The sequence below is a fragment of the Triticum aestivum genome, chromosome 6D, assembly GCF_018294505.1.
Source record: "Triticum aestivum cultivar Chinese Spring chromosome 6D, IWGSC CS RefSeq v2.1, whole genome shotgun sequence".
In the NCBI taxonomy this organism is placed as follows: Eukaryota; Viridiplantae; Streptophyta; class Magnoliopsida; order Poales; family Poaceae; genus Triticum; species Triticum aestivum.
The window spans coordinates 276,085,518-276,109,759 of record NC_057811.1 but is presented as its reverse complement, the minus strand read 5'-3'; the positions used below and the strand labels follow the sequence as shown (position 1 = coordinate 276,109,759).

Here is a 24,242-nt window from a genome sequence, read left to right as displayed (position 1 = left end):
AAACAAGCATCGGAAGAACACAAATTTTGTTCAGTAAATCACTAAGGATTCCGGCAAAATGTTCCTCACGCCCCCACAGGGTTACAATTGAGTACTAGCAGAACAGGAAAAGGGGTGTCTTAAGGAAATGCGTCACTGCTGCCGTCGCCATGGTTGCCATTGTTCCCCTCGGCTCCATGCAGGTCTTTGCCACTGTCGGGGATGAACATCGCGCCCAACACTTCTACATGATCCTCCACCCATTCCCCGAGGGCATCACGGATCACGTCAGGGACGGGGGCTGTCACGGCCTCGAAGTCGAAGCAGGGGTCAGAGCAGAGGAGATGGCTGAAGACGTGCTTCAGCGCCTCGGCGAGAAGGTCGCGCATTTCCTCTTCGATGAGCTGCCCCAACTTCTACGCATGTTGGATTACGGGTTCTGGCAAACCCTTGAGGTTCGACCGCTGGGGTGCACACAAAGATCTCTCTCTCCCTAGCTCGCTCTCGCAATGATCTCAAGGCCTAGCTCGCCGAACCCAAAAGAACAAGAGACACGGGGGTTTATACTGGTTCGAGCCACCGTTGTGGTGTAATACCCTACTCCAGTGTGGTGTGATGGATTGCCTTGTAGGCTGAGGATGAACTAGTACAAGGGAAGAACAACCTCTTGAGGAGAGGTGTTCTAAAGCTCAGAGAGCTGGAGAGTTGGCCTTGGTGGAATGCGTCCAATCCCAAATGAGATGCCTCCCCATGGTGGTGGCTAGTCCTATTTATAGAGGCTGTCGGCATCCTGGGAACAGGGGTCCCCAGACTTGCCTGCCTGCTGCCCACGGCGTGGCTCCACCAGCAGCCCCGTACGACCCATATTCATCAGCAAACACTCAAGACCCTCGCGAGGGGCCAAGCCACGCGAGGCGGACGACGCAAGACCCCCTCAGGGGTAGCCTCACCAGGCTGGCTCGTGAGGGGCAGAGAGATCAAGGCGAGGGGCACCTCGTGAGGTTTCTGTGATGTAAGCCATGACGACCGAGGCCAGGCGGGTGCTAGGCGGGCGCCAGAGCGCGCAACGTACTTGTTTCCTCTTTGGTGCTAAAGAGGCAAGCGCAGGCGAGGAGTCCCGAGCCATCAAGCAAAGGTTTCCATATCGGTGCAACAAGACCAAGACCAGCAGGACAGTAGGACGGAAGTCACCATGGAGCCCAAGACGGTGTCACCACCAGAGCCTTTGGCAGGCGAAGACCACCTTTAGTCAGGATAACTTGTACTGGTTGTCTCCCTTCAAATTTGGCTGTTGTTGGATCCCTTCCCGCCTACATTTGGGAAGAGGACCAGGGCCTCTATAAATAGGACTAGCCACCACAGTAGGAGGCAACTGATCTTGGGCCATTCCGATCATCCTCATCCACACAAGCTCGACAAGCACAAGAGCACCTCTCCTCAGGAGGCGGTTCTTCCCTTGTAACTGTTCATCCTCAGCCCAAGAGGCACTCCACAACACCACACTGGAGTAGGGTATTACACCACATCGGTGGCCCGAACCAAACCTTGTGTCTCTTGTTCTGTGAGTTCGACCCGCTGAGCTTCGAGATCGCGGTGAGGGCGTGAGCTAGGGGGAGGAGAGATCTTCATGCGCACTCCAGTGTTCGAACCTCAAGGGTTTTGCCGGAACACGTAATCCGACATTTGGAGCGCCAGGTAGTGCGCTGAAGCTTTCCTGCCGCCGATCCGCGTGCCATCGCTCCACCGCATCCAGGGCGGACGCGCGTCGAGCCCGCGCCGAGCGCCGGGCCGTCCTTGCCGCCCACGTCACTCAGACAGCTCCTGTCGGAGGGCCTCCCCGTCGCTCTCCGTTGCCCGCCGCCAACGCCACCACCGGCCCGGCGGGAAACGAGCAGCAAGCATCCTCGCTGCACCCCTCCGTGCGGCGAGACGGCCGCACCGCCACTCCGTCGCTAACCCCAGCCGGCTCATTGTCTCACGCTCGTCACGCGCCCACGGACGCGTAGGCCGCGCTGCTCATGGCGCGCAAGCTCCTGCGCTATCGCCTGGTCGACGACCTCTACGAGGACTAGCTGGACCGCATCGCCGAGCTCGTCAGCGCCGCTGGGGGATCCCCCGTACCGTCCCTCTCGCTGCCTCACGCCTCTGCCAGCTGCGGGCGACGTAGCTCACGGAGCACCTCCACCACCTTCGCACCAAGACGGCGCTCTGGCGCCAAGGCGCGCGGCCCCCCGGCGTGACCCATCACGTCGGGCGCCCGGGCGAGAAGAAGGAAGCTGCCAAGAAGTTCCCCGGCCGCAAGAAAACGCTCCAGAGCTCCCGGCGCCACCGCGACAAGACCGCGTGCCACGTGCACTGGCGGCGCGCGGACATCAGGGGCAGGCTCCGCATCAGCAAAGGCCCCGGTGGCCACAGCGGGCTGCCGCGCCTTCACTCCAGAGCTGCGCAGCATCGTCTGGCCGGGCATGTTCAAGCCAGACCTGCCTCCTCGCTACGACGGCACCCCCGACCCTGCGGAGTTCTTGCACCTCCACGAGCTGAGCATCGAGGCGGCCAACGGCGACGAGAAAGTCATGGCGAACTGGTTCCCCATGGCTCTCAAGGATGGTGCTCGCTCGTGGCTCCTGAACCTGCCCCGGGCTCGATCTCCTCCTGGGATGAGATGCGCGACCGCTTTGTCGCCAACTTCCAGGGCACTCACGACCGCCCTCCGGCCACGGGTGACTTGTGCCGCATCAAGCAACAGCCAGGAGAGACCTTGCAGAAGTACAAACAGCGCTTCAACAGTGTTCGTCTCAAGATCCCCAAGGTGACGGACGAGGCCATCATTTCGGCGTTTTCTGACGGCGTCCGCGACGTCAAGATGAAGGAGGAGCTCGCCATCCACGAGGAGTTATGCACGGCTCTGGAGCTGTTCAACATGGTGACCAAGTGCGCAAGAGCTGAGGAAGGGTGCCTTTCCCTCCTTGAGCTCCCTGCTACCGACCCAGAGGAGAAGAAAGCCAAGGCCAAAGACGTGAAGCGCAAGGGGGTGGCCGTGCTCGCGGCAGAGCCTGACACGAAGCACGGCCAGGACCATCCCGAGTCGTCCAAGAGCAGTCGTCCGTTCTGCGCCTTCCACAACGTACATAGCCACAACACCAATGACTGTCAAGAGCTCAGGGCCATTCGAGATGGACGCTTCTGTCGACGCCCCGAGCGCAACGACCGGGGCTACGGCCGAGGAGGAGGACGAGGCGGAGGACGCTGGGACGATCGAGGCCCCCGCCAGGAGTGCCGCGACCGGCCTCGCGAGGACCGCTGGCAGGACCAACCTCGTGAGGGTGCCTGGAGGGGTCAGCCTCGCGAGGACCGCCCTCAGGGCAATGTTGGTCTCCCTCCACTGCCGCCACCGCAAAGAAGGAACGACGACCATCATCAGGACGAGGGGGCTGGGGGCTTCCAGGAGCCTCGTGCTATGGCCTGCATCTTGGGCGGAGCTCAGGCCCCAGCATCTCAGCATATCTTCAAGCAGTTTGCTCGTGAGGTGAACGCAGCCCTTCCTAGGCTCGAGGCCACGCGCCCGCTCAGGTGGTCCAAGTGCGCCATCACTTTCAGCTCGGCGGACCAGCTCAAGTGCACGGCCACTGCTGGCGCCCTCCCGATGCTCTGCTCACCCATCATCAGCAACATACAAGTCACCAAGACCCTCATCGATGGCGGCGCGGGGCTTAACGTCCTGTCCGTCGAGACGTTCGACAGCCTCCAAGTAGCATATGACCAGCTACAACCCACTAAACCCTTCTCAGGAGTGACCGACGGCTCCACCACCCCGATAGGGCAGGTCTGCCTCCCTGTCACCTTCGGCCAGCGCGACAACTACCGCACCGAGCTCATCGACTTCGACGTCGCCCACATACGTCTGCCGTACAACGCCATCCTCGGGTATCCTGCATTGGCCAAGTTCATGGCAGTGACCCACCACGGCTACAACGTCCTCAAGATGCCAGGAAGCGGCGGGATCATCACAGTCCCCTATGAGGAAAGAGATGCAGTGTGCTCCCTCGAGCGCGCCTTCCAAGCCACATCAATCAAAGATCCCGACAACGATGGCGCGCAGTACCCTCCTGAGGCCATCCCCAAGAAGAAGAAGCAGCTACTCCGTACAGGGCCTCAGGGGAGCGGCGCCTCTAGCAGTGCCACACCAGGATCGACGCCTGCACCTGGTGCGCCTCCCTCCCTCCTCGGGCAGGGCTCGAGGGCTCTCTTCTGGAGGGCCTCAGACCTACCCAACATCACGAGGGAGGCGCTCAGGCACCACGTGGAGGCGTGCTTCGCAGCACGTCTCCCTCAGGAGGACACCGGGCGAGGAGCGCCCGGCACTCAGGAGTTCATCACCAAGACCACTCAGGAGCTGCAGGATGCAAGAGCCATGCGCGGCGACCGCCGCCCACCTGGCATAGCTTCCCATCCAGGTGAGGATGGCGAGCTGCGCGTCTGCATCGATATCCCAGGGCTCAACAGGGCAGCATCTCAGGAGCGCTTCTGGCCTTCGCGCATTGGGCGGTGTGAGGGTCCACCCCACAGCTATGTTCGCATGCCATTCAGCCTGCCGAGCATGGCAGCCACCTTCCAGCGCAACCTGCGAGGCGTCCTGGCAACCCAGGAGGCCAAGCATCACGCAGTCCTGGCGGAGATGGAGACGGTCCTCAAGGAACCGCCTGGACCCCCAAAGCCTCCCGAGGCTCAGGGCCCCGGCGGCTCATGAGGAGTGACCCCTTCGCTACGCATGTTCAGCTACCTCAACATCCCTTCGACAATGGAACCAGGTGACATTTTCCAAGTTTATTTAGCTGTGAGCGCCCCCCGGGCTGCATCATTCCCAGGCCGCGTGGGCCTGCCCCCGCGGCATGTATCCTTTTGCATCTTTAGCTTAATCTGTTGGGGGCGCCCCTCGGGCTGCATCATCCCCAAGCCGCTCGGGTCCGTCCCAAGGGCATGAATCGTTCTTGCATTTATCTAAGTTAGCTTGTTCCATCTCATGAGTTATCTATGGTTATCACCTGCTTGATTGTCACCCATCGTGACCTCCTGCATCGCCGATCTGCCCCCTGCTCATCCCACAACGGAGGCTACTCACGCTGGCATGACGCTTGTGCTCGGGTCCATCCCTGCAACGCTGAAAAATCTGAGCGGTCGAGCTCTCACTTGCGGCACGCCCCGCGCACGTCACCTCACCAGGCCCTTAGTGCCTTCATCTTCCTGCGGAGAGACTAGTGGCAGACCGGCAAGTGTAGTGGCAATTTGCGTCCCTCCTCACGCTAACCTGCAGGAACCTCCTGAGGACAACAGCGGGCAGTACCGCGGGCTCCCTATTTTCCCATACAATTCGCTTGTGCGTTAAAAGGGGGGCTCCTGAGCATCGCGACTCAGGATCTCTTACTGGCTCTCCAGCCCTCACCCCCTGGCCTTGACAACGGCATCACGACCTGGCATACTCGCGGTGGTTGAGCTCACTCGAGGGCTGGGACCTCAGGACGTAGATCACATAGAAGAGCGTGGAGAAGAGGGGGAGGCTCGCGCGGGTCTAACCTAGCTACACTACGGCCGTCGACGCACGAGTCTGGCGCAGCACGAGGAATCGACTCTGGACTGCCAAGATAAGTTTCGCGCCCGGGTCGGCCACGCGCTACGGCATGGGATTTTCACTTGTTGCAGCCTTGTTACGGCAATGTCACCTCGCTTTCCTACCACTCGGTGGCTGCTTGCGCGCTAAAGGGGACCTCTTGAGCATCGCGCCTCAGGAGCTCTTACTGGACCTCGGGCCGCTCACCTCCTGGCCTTGACCACGGCATAGCGACTTGGCATACCAGCGACGGTTGCAGCCTGCCTGGGGTCCGGGACCTGTCGTCATAGAGCATCAAGTTATCGCGAGGTTGGAAAGGGGAGACCGTGCTGAAGCAGGACATGCGTTCGCAAATTTTCATAATAAGGATCATACCAACAAAAGGCATTACAGACCCTTTACACGCCCCACGGGGCCCGTCTCGATTCCTCACATGGAACAAAAGAAGGGAGTTTCTAGGAGCCCTATCTACACGCGCCAGCGCGACCGACTCCATAATCAACAGTGGGCCACGGAAGGCCGGCGCCAACTCCGTCCAGATCAGCGACGGGGACGGCTGGACGCTGCGGCCTTGCTCTTGACACGGTGAGAGCTCGGGGGCACATAGCTGTCGTCACTCGTCTCCGGAGTCTCGTAAGGCTCAGGAGAGTCACTGGACTCCCAAGCGCCGCCGCTACTGCTGGAGGAGCTGCTGGCGAGGCCAGCGGCCGGCCCGACGTTGGCCGCTGCGCCATCACGACGGCCCCCTCCCGGGCAGCACTCCAGACGGCGGCCTTCCTCGTCGAAGATCTTGAAGAACATGGTGGATGCGTCATCGTACTCACAAATGGATGGCGAGGGCGCCATCCGTGTGGCAGACTCGAGCAACCTCTCCCCAGCCGCGGGTCATGAAGATCTTGCCTGGGGAAACGACTTCAACCTCCGCTCCAGTCGCCGGGGCGTCGCAGTCGGCGTGCTGCAGCCAGAGCTCGAGGGGACCTCTAGGCGGCATCTCGGCGGAGAAGAACTGTGGAAAGTGAATCCAAGTGCGCGGAGGCATCGTCGCCGACGTCACAAGTTCGCGCGGGGAGCCCTTGGCGTGGGTTCCTAGGGCGACAACGCGCACCGCCACAGCGCGGTGACCACGGCCACTGAAGGAAATATGCCCTAGAGGCAATAATAAAGTATTATTTATTTCCTTATATCATGATAAATGTTTATTATTCATGCTAGAATTGTATTAACCGGAAACATAATACATGTGTGAATACATAGACAAACAGTGTGTCACTAGTATGCCTCTACTTGACTAGCTCGTTAATCAAAGATGGTTATGTTTCCTAGCCATAGACATGAGTTGTCATTTGATTAACGGGATCACCTCATTAGGAGAATGACGTGATTGACTTGACCCATTCCGTTAGCTTAGCACTCGATCGTTTAGTATGTTGCTATTGCTTTCTTCATAACTTATACATGTTCCTATGACTATGAGATTATGCAACTCCCGTTTACCGGAGGAACACTTTGTGTGCTACCAAACGTCACAACGTAACTGGGTGATTATAAAGGTGCTCTACAGGTGGCTCCAAAGGTACTTGTTGGGTTGGCGTATTTCGAGATTAGGATTTTTCACTCCGATTGTCGGAGAGGTATCTCTGGGCCCACTCGGTAATGCACATCACTATAAGCCTTGCAAGCATTGTGACTAATGAGTTAGTTGCGGGGTGATGTATTACGGAACGAGTAAAGAGACTTGCCGGTAACGAGATTGAACTAGGTATCGAGATACCGACGATCGAATCTCGGGCAAGTAACATACCGATGACAAAGGGAACAACGTATGTTGTTATGCGGTCTGACCAATAAAGATCTTCGTAGAATATGTAGGAACCAATATGAGCATCCAGGTTCCGCTATTGGTTATTGACCGGAGAGGTGTCTCGGTCATGTCTACATAGTTCTCGAACCCATAGGGTCCGCACGCTTAACGTTACCATGATAGTTATATTATGAGTTTATATGTTTTGATGTACCGAAGGTTGTTCGGAGTCCCGGATGTGATCACGGACATGACGAGGAGTCTCGAAATGGTCGAGACATAAAGATTGATATATTGGACGACTATATTCGGACACCGAAAGTGTTCCGGAGAAGTTTCGGATAAAACCGGAGTGCCGGAGGGGTTACCGGAACCCCCCGGGGAAGTATTGGGCCTTAGTGGGCCTGAGGGGAGAGAGAGGGCAGCAGCCAGGAGGTGGCGCGCCCCCTCCCATGAGGAGTCCGAATTGGACTAGGGGAGGGGGGCGCGGCCCCTCTTTCCCTCTCCCTCTCTTTCCTTTCCCCCCTCTCTTCCTAGTTGGACTAGGAAAGGGGAGTCCTACTCCTACTAGGAGGAGGACTCCCCCCTCTCCTTGGCACGCCCAAGGGCAGCCGGCCTCCCCCCTTGCTCCTTTATATACGGGGGCAGGGGGCACCTCTAGACACACAATTGATATACGATATTTTAGCCGTGTGCGGTGCCCCCCTCCACCATATTACACCTTGATAATACCGTTGCGGAGCTTAGGCGAAGCCCTGCGTCGGTGGAACATCATCATCGTCACCACGCCGTCGTGCTGACGAAACTCTCCCTCAACACTCGGCTGGATCGGAGTTCGAGGGACGTCATCGAGCTGAACGTGTGCTGAACTCGGAGGTGCCGTGCGTTCGGTACTTGATCGGTCGGATCGTGAAGACGTACGACTACATCAACCGCGTTGTGATAACGCTTCCGCTTTCGGTCTACGAGGGTATGTGGACAACACTCTCCCCTCTCGTTGCTATGCATCACCATGATCTTGCGTGTGCGTAGGAATTTTTTTGAAATTACTACATTCCCCAACAGTGGCATCCGAGCCTGGTTTTATGCGTTGATGCTATGCACGAGTAGAACACAAGTGAGTTGTGGGCGATATAAGTCATACTGCTTACCAGCATGTCATACTTTGGTTCAGCGGTATTGTGAGATGAAGCGGCCCGGACTGACATTACGCGTACGCTTACGCGAGACTGGTTTCACCGTTGCGAGCACTCGTTGCTTAAAGGTGACTGGCGGGTGTCTGTCTCTCTCACTTTAGTTGAACCGAGTGTGGCTACGCCCGGTCTTTGCGAAGGTTAAAACAGCACCAACTTGACAAACTATCGTTGTGGTTTTGATGCGTAGGTAAGAACGGTTCTTGCTAAGCCCGTAGCAGCCACGTAAAACTTGCAACAACAAAGTAGAGGACGTCTAACTTGTTTTTGCAGGGCATGTTGTGATGTGATATGGTCAAGACATGATGCTATATTTTATTGTATGAGATGATCATGTTTTGTAACCGAGTTATCGGCAACTGGCAGGAGCCATATGGTTGTCGCTTTATTGTATGCAATGCAATCGCCATGTAATTGTTTTACTTTATCACTAAGCGGTAGCGATAGTCGTAAAAGCAATAAGTTGGCGAGACGACAACGGTACTACGATGGAGATCAAGGTGTCGAGCCGGTGACGATGGTGATCATGACGGTGCTTCGGAGATGGAGGTCAAAAGCACAAGATGATGATGGCCATATCATATCACTTATATTGATTGCATGTGATGTTAATCTTTTATGCATCTTATCTTGCTTTGATTGACGATAGCTTATAAGATGATCTCTCACTAAAATTTCAAGATAAAAGTGTTCTCCCTGAGTATGCACCGTTGCGAAAGTTCTTCGTGCTGAGACACCACGTGATGATCGGGTGTGATAGGCTCTACGTTAAAATACAACGGGTGCAAAACAGTTGCACACGCGGAATACTCAGGTTAAACTTGACGAGCCTAGCATATGAAGATATGGCCTCGGAACACGGAGACCGAAAGGTCGAGCGTGAATCATATAGTAGATATGATCAACATAGTGATGTTCACCATTGAAACTACTCCATCTCACGTGATGATCGGACATGGTTTAGTTGATTTGGATCACGTAATCACTTAGATGATGAGAGGGATGTCTATCTAAGTGGGAGTTCTTAAGTAATATGATTAATTGAACTTGAATTTATCATGAACTTAGTACCTGATAGTATCTTGCTTGCCTATGTTAATTGTAGATAAATGGCCCGTGCTGTTGTTCCGTTGAATTTTAATGCGTTCCTTGAGAAAGCAAAGTTGAAAGATGATGGTAGCAATTACACGGACTGGGTTCGTAACTTGAGGATTATCCTCATTGCTGCACAGAAGAATTACGTCCTGGAAGCACCGCTAAGTGCCAGGCCTCCTGCAAGAGCAACACCAGAAGTTATGAACGTCTGGCAGAGCAAAGCTGATGACTACTCGATAGTTCAGTGTGCCATGCTTTACGGCTTAGAACCGGGTCTTCAACGATGTTTTGAACGTCATGGAGCATATGAGATGTTCCAGGAGTTGAAGTTAATATTTCAAGCTAATGCCCGGATTGAGAGATATGAAGTCTCCAATAAGTTCTACAGCTGCAAGATGGAAGAGAATAGTTCTGTCAGTGAGCATATACTCAAAATGTCTGGGTATAATAATCACTTGATTCAACTGGGAGTTAATCTTCCGGATGATAGCGTCATTGACAGAATTCTTCAATCACTGCCACCAAGCTACAAGAGCTTCGTGATGAACTATAACATGCAAGGGATGAATAAGACAATTCCCGAGCTCTTCGCAATGCTAAAGGCAGCGGAGGTAGAAATCAAAAAGGAGCATCAAGTGTTGATGGTCAGTAAAACCACTAGTTTCAAGAAAAAGGGCAAAGGGAAGAAGAAGGGGAACTTCAAGAAGAACAGCAAGCAAGTTGCTATTCAGGAGAAGAAATCCAAGTCTGGACCTAAGCCTGAAACTGAGTGCTTGTACTGCAAGCAGACTTGTCACTGGAAGCGGAACTGCCCCAAGTATTTGGCGGATAAGAAGGATGGCAAGGTTAACAAAGGTATATGTGATATACATGTTATTGATGTGTACCTTACTAATGCTCGCAGTAGCACCTGGGTATTTGATACTGGTTCTGTTGCTAATATTTGCAACTCGAAACAGGGGCTACGGATTAAGCGAAGATTGGCTAAGGACGAGGTGACGATGCGCGTGGGAAATGGTTCCAAAGTCGATGTGATCGCCGTCGGCACGCTACCTCTACATCTACCTTCGGGATTAGTATTAGACCTAAATAATTGTTATTTGGTGCCAGCGTTGAGCATGAACATTATATCTGGATCTTGTTTGATGCGAGACGGTTATTCATTTAAATCAGAGAATAATGGTTGTTCTATTTATATGAATAATATCTTTTATGGTCATGCACCCTTGAAGAGTGGTCTATTTTTAATGAATCTCGATAGTAGTGACACACATATTCATAATGTTGAAGCCAAAAGATGCAGAGTTGATAATGACAGTGCAACTTATTTGTGGCACTGCCGTTTAGGTCATATCGGTGTAAAGCGCATGAAGAAACTCCATACTGATGGACTTTTGGAATCACTTGATTATGAATCACTTGGTACTTGCGAACCGTGCCTCATGGGCAAGATGACTAAAACACCGTTCTCCGGAACTATGGAGAGAGCAACAGATTTATTGGAAATCATACATACAGATGTATGTGGTCCGATGAATATTGAGGCTCGTGGCGGATATCGTTATTTTCTCACCTTCACATATGATTTGAGCAAATATGGGTATATCTACTTAATGAAACATAAGTCTGAAACCTTTGAAAAGTTCAAAGAATTTCAGAGTGAAGTTGAAAATCATCGTAACAATAAAATAAAGTTTCTACGATCAGATCGTGGAGGAGAATATTTAAGTTACGAATTTGGCTTACATTTGAAACAATGCGGAATAGTTTCGCAACTCACGCCACCCGGAACACCACAGCGTAATGGTGTGTCCGAACGTCGTAATCGTACTTTATTAGATATGGTGCGATCTATGATGTCTCTTACTGATTTACCGCTATCGTTTTGGGGTTATGCTTTAGAGACGGCTGTATTCACTCTAAAGAGGACACCATCGAAATCCGTTGAGATGACGCCTTATGAACTATGGTTTGGCAGGAAACCAAAGTTGTCGTATCTTAAAGTTTGGGGTTGCGATGCTTATGTGAAGAAACTTCAACCTGATAAGCTCGAACCTAAATCGGAGAAATGTGTCTTCATAGGATACCCAAAGGAGACTGTTGGGTACACCTTCTATCACAGATCTGAAGGCAAGATATTCGTTGCTAAGAATGGATCCTTTCTAGAGAAGGAGTTTCTCTCGAAAGAAGTGAGTGGGAGGAAAGTAGAACTTGATGAGGTAACTGTACTTGCTCCCTTATTGGAAAGTAGATCATCACAGAAATCAGTTTCTGCGACACCTACACCAATTAGTGAGGAAGTTAATGATAATGATCATGAAACTTCAGATCAAGTTATTACTGAACCTCGTAGGTCGATCAAGATCCGCACCAGAGTGGTACGGTAATCCTGTTCTGGAGGTTATGTTACTAGACCATGATGAACCTACGAACTATGAAGAAGCGATGGTGAGCCCAGATTTTGCAAAATGGCTTGAAGCCATGAAATCCGAGATGGGATCCATGTATGAGAACAAAGTATGGACTTTGGTTGACTTGCCCGACGGTCGGCAAGCCATTGAAAATAAATGGATCTTCAAGAAGAAGACTGACGCTGATGGTAATATTATTGTCTATAAAGCTCGACTTGTTGCGAAAGGTTTTCGACAAGTTCAAGGGATTGACTACGATGAGACCTTCTCACCCGTAGCGATGCTTAAGTCTGTCCGAATCATGTTAGCAATTGCCGCATTTTATGATTATGAAATTTGGCAAATGGATGTCAAAACTGCATTCCTGAATGGTTTTCTGGAAGAAGAGTTGTATATGATGCAACCGGAAGGTTTTGTCGATCCAAAGGGAGCTAACAAAGTGTGCAAGCTCCAGAGATCCATTTATGGACTGGTGCAAGCCTCTCGGAGTTGGAATAAACGCTTTGATAGTGTGATCAAAGCATTTGGTTTTATACAGACTATTTGAGAAGCCTGTATTTACAAGAAAGTGAGTGGGAGCTCAATAGCATTTCTGATATTATATGTGGATGACATATTGCTGATTGGAAATGATATAGAATTTCTGGATAGCATAAAGGGATACTTAATAAGAGTTTTTCAATGAAAGACCTCGGTGAAGCTGCATATATATTAGGCATTAAGATCTATAGAGATAGATCAAGACGCTTAATTGGACTTTCACAAAGCACATACCTTGACAAAGTTTTGAAGAAGTTCAAAATGGATCAAGCAAAGAAAGGGTTCTTGCCTGTAGTACAAGGTGTGAGATTGAGTAAGACTCAATGCCCGACCACTGCAGAAGATAGAGAGAAGATGAAAGATGTTCCCTATGCTTCAGCCATAGGCTCTATCATATGCAATGCTGTGTACCAGACCTGATGTGTGCCTTGCTATAAGTTTAGCAGGGAGGTACCAAAGTAATCCAGGAGTGGATCACTGGACAGCGGTCAAGAACATCCTAAAATACCTGAAAAGGACTAAGGATATGTTTCTCGTTTATGGAGGTGACAAAGAGCTCATCGTAAGTGGTTACGTTGATGCAAGCTTTGACACTGATCCGGACGATTCTAAATTGCAAACCGGATACGTATTTACATTGAACGGTGGAGCTGTCAGTTGGTGCAGTTCTAAGCAAAATGTCGTGGCGGGATCTACGTGTGAAGCGGAGTACATAGCTGCTTCGGAAGCAGCAAATGAAGGAGTCTGGATGAAGGAGTTCATATCCGATCTAGGTGTCATACCTAGTGCATCGGGACCAATGAAAATCTTTTGTGACAATACTGGTGCAATTGCCTTAGCAAAGGAATCCAGATTTCACAAGAGAACCAAGCACATCAAAAGACGCTTCAATTCCATCCGGGATTTAGTCCAGGTGGGAGACATAGAAATTTGCAAGATACAAACGGATCTGAATGTTGCAGACCCGTTGACTAAGCCTCTTCCACGAGCAAAACATGATCAGCACCAAGACTCCATGGGTGTAAGAATCATTACTGTGTAATCTAGATTATTGACTCTAGTGCAAGTGGGAGACTGAAGGAAATATGCCCTAGAGGCAATAATAAAGTATTATTTATTTCCTTATATCATGATAAATGTTTATTATTCATGCTAGAATTGTATTAACCGGAAACATAATACATGTGTGAATACATAGACAAATAGTGTGTCACTAGTATGCCTCTACTTGACTAGCTCGTTAATCAAAGATGGTTATGTTTCCTAGCCATAGACATGAGGTTTCATTTGATTAACGGGATCACCTCATTAGGAGAATGACGTGATTGACTTAACCCATTCCGTTAGCTTAGCACTCGATCGTTTAGTATGTTGCTATTGCTTTCTTCTCAACTTATACATGTTCCTATGACTATGAGATTATGCAACTCCCGTTTACCGGAGGAACACTTTGTGTGCTACCAAATGTCACAACGTATCTGGGTGATTATAAAGGTGCTCTACAGGTGGCTCCAAAGGTACTTGTTGGGTTGGCGTATTTCGAGATTAGGATTTGTCACTCCGATTGTCGGAGAGGTATCTCTGGGCCCACTCGGTAATGCACATCACTATAAGCCTTGCAAGCATTGTGACTAATGAGTTAGTTGCGGGATGATGTATTACGGAACGAGTAAAGAGACTTGCCGGTAACGAGATTGAACTAGGTATCGAGATACCGACGATCGAATCTCGGGCAAGTAACATACCGATGACAAAGGGAACAACGTATGTTGTTATGCGGTCTGACCGATAAAGATCTTCGTAGAATATGTAGGAACCAATATGAGCATCCAGGTTCCGCTATTGGTTATTGACCGGAGAGGTGTCTCGGTCATGTCTACATAGTTCTCGAACCCGTAGGGTCCGCACGCTTAACGTTACCATGATAGTTATATTATGAGTTTATATGTTTTGATGTACCGAAGGTTGTTTGGAGTCCCGGATGTGATCACGGACATGACGAGGAGTCTCGAAATGGTCGAGACATAAAGATTGATATATTGGACGACTATATTCGGACACCGAAAGTGTTCCGGAGAAGTTTCGGATAAAACCGGAGTGCCGGAGGGGTTACCGGAACCCCCCGGGGAAGTATTGGGCCTTAGTGGGCCTGAGGGGAGAGAGAGGGCAGCAGCCAGGAGGTGGCGCGCCCCCTCCCATGAGGAGTCCGAATTGGACTAGGGGAGGGGGGCGCGACCCCTCTTTCCCTCTCCCTCTCCCTCTCTTTCCTTCCCCCCTCTCTTCCTAGTTGGACTAGGAAAGGGGAGTCCTACTCCTACTAGGAGGAGGACTCCCCCCTCTCCTTGGCGCGCCCAATGGCAGCCGGCCTCCCCCCTTGCTCCTTTATATACGGAGGCAGGGGGGCACCTCTAGACACACAATTGATATACGATATTTTAGCCGTGTGCGGTGCCCCACTCCACCATATTACACCTCGATAATACCGTTGCGGAGCTTAGGCGAAGCCCTGCGTCGGTGGAACATCATCATCGTCACCACACCGTCGTGCTGACGAAACTCTCCCTCAACATTCGGCTGGATCGGAGTTCGAGGGACGTCATCGAGCTGAACGTGTGCTGAACTCGGAGGTGCCGTGCGTTCGGTACTTGATCGGTCGGATCGTGAAGACGTACGACTACATCAACCGCGTTGTGATAACGCTTCCGCTTTCGGTCTACGAGGGTACGTGGACAACACTCTCCCCTCTCGTTGCTATGCATCACCATGATCTTGCGTGTGCGTAGGATTTTTTTTAAATTACTACGTTCCCGAACAGCCACGGCGTGAGCAGCGCTGCTCGCCGCCTCTCCCTTCGGAGCCCTCGGCTTCTACATAGAGAGGCAGCGGGTACCCGGGAGGAGGCCGCTCGCACCAAGGCCTTGACACCTCCGGTCCCACGACTACGTCGCGGCGGTGGGCCAGCCTCTTCTTCGGTGGAAGCGGCCCCAACTCGTCGCGTGGGGGTTTCCCCTTCTCTGCGGCCGAGAACCTCTGTATCGGCGCCATGAATGTCGCTGCTAGTAGTGAAGCAAGGGAGAAGAAGCGAGCAAACCAGGAAGAGATGAGCGACGGGGGCTCCGCCCCCTCCTCATTTATAGGGGGAGAAGGCCAACCGGCGATCCCCACAATCACAGGTAATGATGATTTTTCTCTGCATGCAGCAGGGACTCATCAAGTCGGCCAGTTGCCGAGGCAGCGTGGGGAAGCGGAGACGCCCACGTCCCATCAATCGCCACACATCAACAGAGGCCACAGGATGTTGGGGCCCGCGGCACTCCGCACTTTCCCCTTGGCTTCGCTGTTGGGGAACGTAGTAATTTCAAAAAAAATTCCTACGCACACGCAAGATCATGGTGATGCATAGCAACGAGAGGGGAGAGTGTTGTCCACGTACCCTCGTAGACCGACAGCGGAAGCGTTATCACAACGCGGTTGATATAGTCGTACGTCTTCACGATCCGACCGATCAAGTACCGAACGCACGGCACCTCCGAAGTTCTACACACGTTCAGCTCAATGACGTCCCTCGAGCTCCGATCCAGACGAGTGTTGAGGGAGAGTTTCGTCAGCACGACGGTGTGGTGACGATGATGATGTTCCACCGACGCAGGGCTTCGCCTAAGCTCCGCGACGGTATGATCGAGGTGTAATCTGGTGGAGGGGGGCACCGCACACGGCTAAAATATCGTATATCAAGTGTGTTCTTAGGTGCCCCCTGCCCCCGTATATAAAGGAGCAAGGGGGAGGCCGGCTGCCCTAGGCGCGCCAAGGAGAGAGGGGGAGTCCTCCTCCTAGTAGGAGTAGGACTCCCTTTCCTAGTCCTACTAGGAAAGAAGGGGGGAAGGAAAGAGAGGGAGAGGGAGAGGGAAAGGGGGCTGCGCCCCCCTCTCCTAGTCCAACTAGGATTCCCCTTGGGAGGGGGCGCGCCACCTCATGGCTGCTGCCCTCTCTCTCCCCTCAAGGCCCACCAAGGCCCAATACTTCCCCGGGGGGTTCCGGTAACCCTCCGGCACTCCGGTTTAATCCGAAACTTCTCCGGAACACTTCCGGTGTCCGAATATAGTCGTCCAATATATCAATCTTTACGTCTCGACCATTTCGAGACTCCTCGTCATGTCCGTGATCACATCCGGGACTCCGAACAACCTTCGGTACATCAAATCACATAAACTCATAATATAACTGTCATCGTAACTTTAAGCGTGCGGACCCTTTGGGTTCGAGAACTATGTAGACATGACTGAGACACCTCTCCGGTCAATAACCAATAGCGGGACCTAGATGCCCATATTGGCTCCCACATATTCTACGAAGATCTTTATCGGTCAGACCGCATAACAACATACGTTGTTCCCTTTGTCATCGGTATGTTACTTGCCCGAGATTCGATCGTCGTTATCTCGATACCTAGTTCAATCTCGTTACCAGCAAGTCTCTTTACTCGTTCCGTAATACATCATCTCACAACTAACTCATTAGTCACAATGCTTGCAAGGCTTATAGTGATGTGCATTACCGAGTGGGCCCAGAGATACCTCTCCGACAATCGGAGTGACAAATCCTAATCTCGAAATACGCCAACCCAACAAGTACCTTTGGAGACACCTGTAGAGCACCTTTATAATCACCCAGTTACGTTGTGACGTTTGGTAGCACACAAAGTGTTCCTCCGGTAAACGGGAGTTGCATAATCTCATAGTCATAGGAACATGTATAAGTCATGAAGAAAGCAACATCAACATACTAAACGATCGGGTGCTAAGCTAACGGAATGGGTCAAGTCAATCACGTCATTCTCCTAATGAGGTGATCTCGTTAATCAAATGACAACTCATGTCTATGGCTAGGAAACATAACCATCTTTGATTAACGAGCTAGTCAAGTAGAGGCATACTAGTGACACTCTGTTTGTCTATGTATTCACACATGTATTATGTTTCCGGTTAATACAATTCTAGCATGAATAATAAACATTTATCATGATATAAGGAAATATATAATACTTTATTATTGCCTCTAGGGCATATTTCCTTCAGTCTCCCACTTGCACTAGAGTCAATAATCTAGTTCACATCGCCATGTGATTTAACATCAATAATTCACATCACCATGTGATTAACACCCATAGTTCACATCTCTATGTGACCAACACTCAAAGGGTTTACTAGAGTCAATAATCTAGTTCACATCGCTATGTGATTAACACCCGAAGAGTACTAAGGTGTGATCATGTTTTGTGAGATAATTTTAGTCAACGGGTCTGTCACATTCAGATCCGTAAGTATTTTGCAAATTTCTATGTCTACAATGCTCTGCACGGAGCTACTCTAGCTAATTGCTCCCACTTTCAATATGTATCTAGACCGAGACTTAGAGTCATCTAGATTTAGTGTCAAAACTTGCATCGACGTAACCCTTTACGACAAACCTTTTGTCACTTCCATAATCGAGAAACATATCCTTACCGTTGTCCAGTGATCTACTCCTAGATCACTATTGTACTCCCTTGCCAAAATCAGTGTAGGGTATACAATAGATCTGGTACATAGCATGGCATACGTTATAGAACCTATGGCCAAGGCATAGGGAATGAATTTCATTCTCTTTCTATCTTCTGCCGTGGTCGGGCTTTGAGTCTTACTCAATTTCACACCTTGTAACACATGCAAGAACTCTTTCTTTGACTGTTCCATTTTGAACTACTTCAAAATCTTGTTAAGGTATGTACTCATTGAAAAACTTATCAAGCGTCTTCATCTATCTCTATAGATCTTGATGCTCAATATGTATCCAGCTTCACCGAGGTCTATCTTTGAAAAACTTCTTTCAAACACTCCTTTATGCTTAGCAGAATAATTCTACATTATTTCCGATCAACAATATGTCATTCACATATACTTATCAGAAATGCTGTAGTGCTCCCACTCACTTTCTTGTAAATACAGGCTTCACCGCAAGTCTGTATAAAACTATATCCTTTGATCAACTTATCAAAGCGTATATTCCAACTCCGAGATACTTGCACCAGTCCATAGATGGATCGCTGGAGCTTGCATATTTTGTTAGCACCTTTAGGATTGACAAAACCTTCTGGTTGCATCATATACAACTCTTATTTAATAAATCCATTAAGGAATGCAGTTTTGTTTATCCATTTGCCAGATTTCATAAAATGCGGCAATTGCTAACATGATTCAGACAGACTTAAGCATAGATACGAGTGAGAAACTCTCATCGTAGTCAACACCTTGAACTTGTCGAAAAACCTTTTTGCGACAATTCTAGCTTTGTAGATAGCAACACTACTATCAGCGTCCGTCTTCCTCTTGACGATCCATTTAATCTCAATGGCTCGCCGATCATCGGGCAAGTCAACCAAAGTCCATACTTTGTTCTCATACATGGATCTCATCTCAGATTTCATGGCCTCAAGCCATTTTGCGGAATCTGGGCTCATCATCGCTTCCTCATAGTTCGTAGGTTCGTCATGGTCAAGTAACATGACCTCCAGAACTGAATTACCATACCACTCTGGTGCAGATCTCACTCTGGTTGTCCTACGAGGTTCAGTAATAACTTGATCTAAAGTTTCATGATCATCATCATTAACTTCCTCACTAATTGGTATAGGCGTCACAGAAACTGGTTTCTGCGATGAACTACTTTCCAATAAGGGAGCAGGTACAGTTACCTCATCAAGTTCTACTTTCCTCCCACTCACTTCTTTCGAGAGAAACTCCTTCTCTGGAAAGGATCCATACTAAGCAACGAATGTCTTGCCTTCGGATCTGTGATAGAAGGTGTACCCAACTATCTCCTTTGGGTATCCTATGAAGACACATTTCTCCGATTTGGGTTTGAGCTTATCAGGATGAAACTTTTTCAAATAAGCATCGCAACCCCAAATTTTAAGAAACGACAACTTTGGTTTCTTGCCAAACCATAGTTCATAAGGCGTCGTCTCAACGGATTTTGATGGTGCCCTTTTTTAACGTGAATGTAGCTGTCTCTAATGCATAACCCCAAAACGATAGTGGTAGATCGGTAAGAGACATCATAGATCGCACCATATCTAATAAAGTACGATTACGACGTTCGGACACACCATTACGCTGTGGTGTTCCGGGTGGCGTGAGTTGCGAAACTATTCCGCATTGTTTCAAATGTAGACCAAACTCGTAACTCAAATATTCTCCTCCAACCCAAGATCATAGTTCAGTCGGCTAACAGCCCAAGATCACCTCCAAGGCGTGAGGGACGTGGAGATCGACAAGATCAGTACAGAAACTGTGAGCAGTATGATCGTCGTCGAGTACCCACGCCTCCCCCAAGGAGTGGGTCATACGTGCCTCGGCAACACGATGACAGGCGCCCTCACAGTGGTGGGCGAAGGATTCCAGTCGACCCTCGGGAGCCGGGCTTTGACGCGAGATCCATTCTCGTTCAAGGTGTGGTTGACAGGAACAGAGCACATAGAGATGGCCACGATAGAGATTACCCGACCGACAGCAGGGTGCATGTTTCAGGTCCCGAGTGTTTCAGCAGAGCCATCAAAGCAGCAGTGATTCCTCCAACTTCAGGTTGGCGACTGGAGTCAGCAAGTTCACTGGTGAGTTCAAGCCTGACACTTGGCTTGAGGACTACCGAGTGACTGTGCAGATTGGTGGTGGCAATGATGAAGTGGCCATGAAGCACCTTCCTCTGATGTTAGAGGGTTCGGCCAGAGAGTGGTTGAATAAGTTAGCGCCTGGCAGTATTTATAGCTGGGAAGAGCTTGCCCGAGTGTTTGTCAGAACATTTGAAGGTACATGCAAATGGCCAGCGGGGCTAACAGAGCTACAGTCTTGTGTGCAGAAGTCGAACGAAACTTTGAGAGATTATATCCAGAGATGGATCACGTTGCACCACACGATGGAGAATGTGTCTGATCACCAAGCAGTTTGTGCCTTCAAGGAAGGCGTGAAGTATCGAGAATTGAATCTGAATTTTGGTCAGACCGGAGATATGTCTTTGAGTCGAATGATGGAAATTGCCACCAAATATGCTAATGGTGAAGAGGAGGATCGGCTCCGGAGTGGCAAGCACAAAACAGTCGCCCACGAAACCGGGGGAGGGAATTCCAGTCGGAAGCAGAAGCGTAAAGCCGAGCCAGCTGCTCCCGGAGAAGCCTTAGCCGTGACTCAAAGAAAGTTCAAGGGGAAGCCCAAAGGGCCATGGAACCCCAAGAAAGTAAAAGATCAAGATGGAAATGATGTGTTGGATTTACCATGCCACATTCACACCAAATGAGGAGGGTAATCTCATTTATCCGAAACGTACCACTCAACAATGCCGGCTCCTAATCCAGCAGTTCCGAGAGAAATGGCCCAAAGAAAAGGAGAAAGAATCAGACAAAGTTGAGGATAAGGAAGAGGACGATGATGGTTACCCCCACGTCAATTCCACTCTGATGATTTTTGCTGATGTTGAGAGCAAGAGTCGACTGAAAGTCATCAACAGAGAAGTGAACATGGTCGCTCCGGCGACGCCCAGTTATTTGAAGTGGTCTCAGACTACCATTACATTCGACCAGTCTGATCACCCGACACACATAGCCACCCCTGGGAGGCAAGCGTTGGTGGTCGACCCAGTCGTCGAAGGCACTCGGTTGACTAAGGTTCTGATGGATCGTGGCAGTGGCCTGAATATACTGTATGCAGAGACCTTGAAAGGAATGGGCATTCCGATGTCCTGACTCAGTGAAAGCAATATGAGTTTCCATGGAGTTATTCCTGGCAAGAAGGCTGAGTCACTCGGCCAGATCGCCCTCGATGTGGTTTTCGGTGATTCCAAGAATTACCGCAAAGAAAAGTTGACATTTGAAGTTGTGGATTTCCAGAGTGCTTATCATGCTATTCTGGGCAGGCTGGCTTATGCACGTTTCATGGCTCGACCATGTTACGTTTACCTCAAATCGAAGATGCCTGGTCCTAAAGGAGTGATCACTATCACTGGCAATCGGAAGAAGGCAGAAGAGTGCTTCCAGAAGGGCTCAAAGATCGCCGATGCGCAAATGGTAGTAGTGGAATTGCAGGAGTATCAAAAAAATGCAGATCCGAGTGATTTGTTGCGAGCTAAGAAGCCTGCCACGGATTCAGCATTTCAGTCGTCTGGTGAAACGAAGCCGATTCATATTCACCCGACCGATCCCAATGCTTCTCCGACTCACATTTCGACAACACTCGACTCCAAATAGGAAGAAGCGCTCATCCAGTTCCTCCGTGAGAACCGGGACATCTTTGCATGGAAACCTTCTGACATGCCCGGTGTTCCCAGGGGGCTGGCTGAGCACCGTTTGCGAGTCGACCCAAAAGTGAAACCAGTTAAAGAACATCTTCGACGGTCCGCCGTAAAGAAGAGAAAAGCAATCGGTGAAGAAGTGGCTCGGCTCCTAGCAGCTGAGTTTATCCGAGAGATTTACCACTCTGAGTGGCTAGCCAACGTTGTCATGGTCCCCAAGAAGGACGATTCACTCCGCATGTGCATTGACTTCAAGCATATCAATCGGGCCTGCCCGAAAGATCACTTTCCTCTCCCCCGCATCGATCAAATAGTCGACTCGACTGCAGGGTGTGAGCGCTTGTCCTTTTTGGACGCCTATTCCGCTTATCATCAGATCCGACTGTATGGACCCAATGAGATAAAAACAGCTTTCATCACTCCATTTGGGTGCTTCTGTTATGTCACCATGCCATTCGGCCTGAAGAATACTGGAGCCACATTCATGAGGATGATTCAGAAGTGTTTACTCACTCAAATCAGTCAGAATGTGGAAGCATACATGGATGACATTGTGGTCAAGTCACGTAAAGGTTCCGACCTGTTGGCTGACCTTGCTGAAACTTTTGCCAACCTCAGAAGGTAAGATATCAAGCTTAATCCATCAAAGTGCACATTCGGAGTTCTGGGCGGAAAATTACTCAGTTTTCTCATTTCCGAACGAGGGATCGACGCTAACCCAGAGAAAGTTGGTGCCATTCTCCGAATGAAACGCCCTGTGCGTGTGCACGATGTCCAGAAGCTTACAGGTTGTTTGGCCGCCTTAAGTCGATTCATTTCTCGCCTCGGTGAGAAGGCATTGCCTCTTTACCGACTGATGAAGAAGTCTGATAAGTTCGAGTGGACTACTGAAGCTGATGCAGCATTTCCAGAGCTCAAAGCCCTGCTTTCCACCCAGCCGGTGCTTGCTGCCCCAATTAGCAAAGAGCCTTTACTACTTTACATTGCAGCCACTAGACAAGTCGTCAGTACAGTACTTACGGTCGAGCGGGAAGAATAAGGAAAAGCCTATAAAGTTCAGCGCCCAGTATATTATGTTTCTGAAGTTTTGACTCCATCAAAGCAAAGATATCCACATTATCAGAAACTTGTTTATGGGATTTATATGACCACGAAGAAGGTTGCACATTATTTGTCTGACCACTCCATTACAGTCGTCAGCGACGCTCCATTATCAGAGATTCTGAACAACAGAGATGCAACTGGTCGAGTGGCAAAGTGGGCGATTGAACTCCTTCCCTTGGATATTAAGTTTGAGGCAAAGAAAGCTATCAAGTCCCAAGCAATAGCAGATTTCCTCGCCGAGTGGATCGAACAGCAACTGCTGACTCAAGTCCACGCGGAGCACTGGACCCATGTTCTTTGATGGTTCCAAGATGCTGAATGGTTCCGGTGCTGGGGTGGTACTGGTATCCCCCCGAGGAGACAAGCTCAGATATCTTCTCCAGATTCACTTTGATTCCTCCAATAACGAAGCAGAATATGAAGCACTCTTATATGGGTTACGTATGGCCATCTCACTCAGCGTCCGTCGCCTCATGGTCTATGGCGACTCAGATTTGGTAGTCAATCAAGTGATGAAGGAGTGGGATGTCAGAAGCCCAGCTATGACCGGTTCCTGCAATGCGGTGAGGAAGTTGGAAAAGAAGTTTGAGGGGTTAGAGCTCCATCATATACCCCGACTGAAAAATCAAGCAGCCGATGATTTGGCAAAGATAGGTTCCAAGAGGGAAGCCATTCCCAGCAACGTGTTTTTGGAACACATTCATACACCTTCAGTTCAAGAAGATCCTTTCACTGAAGAGCCCCCGCAGCCTAAGAGTGCCACAGATCCGACTGAAGTCGAAGTCCCAGCCGTGGTCGACCTGATCATGGAGGTTTTGGTCATCACTCCCGACTGGACAGTGCCATACATTGCGTATATCCTTAGGAAGGAACTCCCAAAGGATGAAGAAGAGGCTCGACAGATCGTCCGTCGATCCAAGGCCTTTACTGTGATAAGAGGACAACTGTTCAGGGAAAGCGTAACCGGAGTCAGCCAGAAATGCATAACACTAGAAGAAGGTCGAGTGATCCTCAACGACATCCACTCGGGGACCTGTGGTCACCATGCGTCCTCTCGGACCATTGTGGCCAAAGCATACCGAGCTGGATTTTATTGGCCGCGAGCAAATGAAATGGCGAAAGATATAGTCGACAAATGTGAAGGCTGCCAGTTTTACTCCAATATGTCCCACAAGCCTGCGTCAGCCCTGAAGACT

General features: G+C 50.2%; 1 pseudogene; it reads left to right on the top strand.

The window, feature by feature from the left end:
- Positions 1-15,338, top strand: part of LOC123144631 (uncharacterized) — a 91,384-nt pseudogene extending 76,046 nt beyond the window's left edge.
- Positions 15,339-24,242: the final 8,904 nt, after the last annotated feature.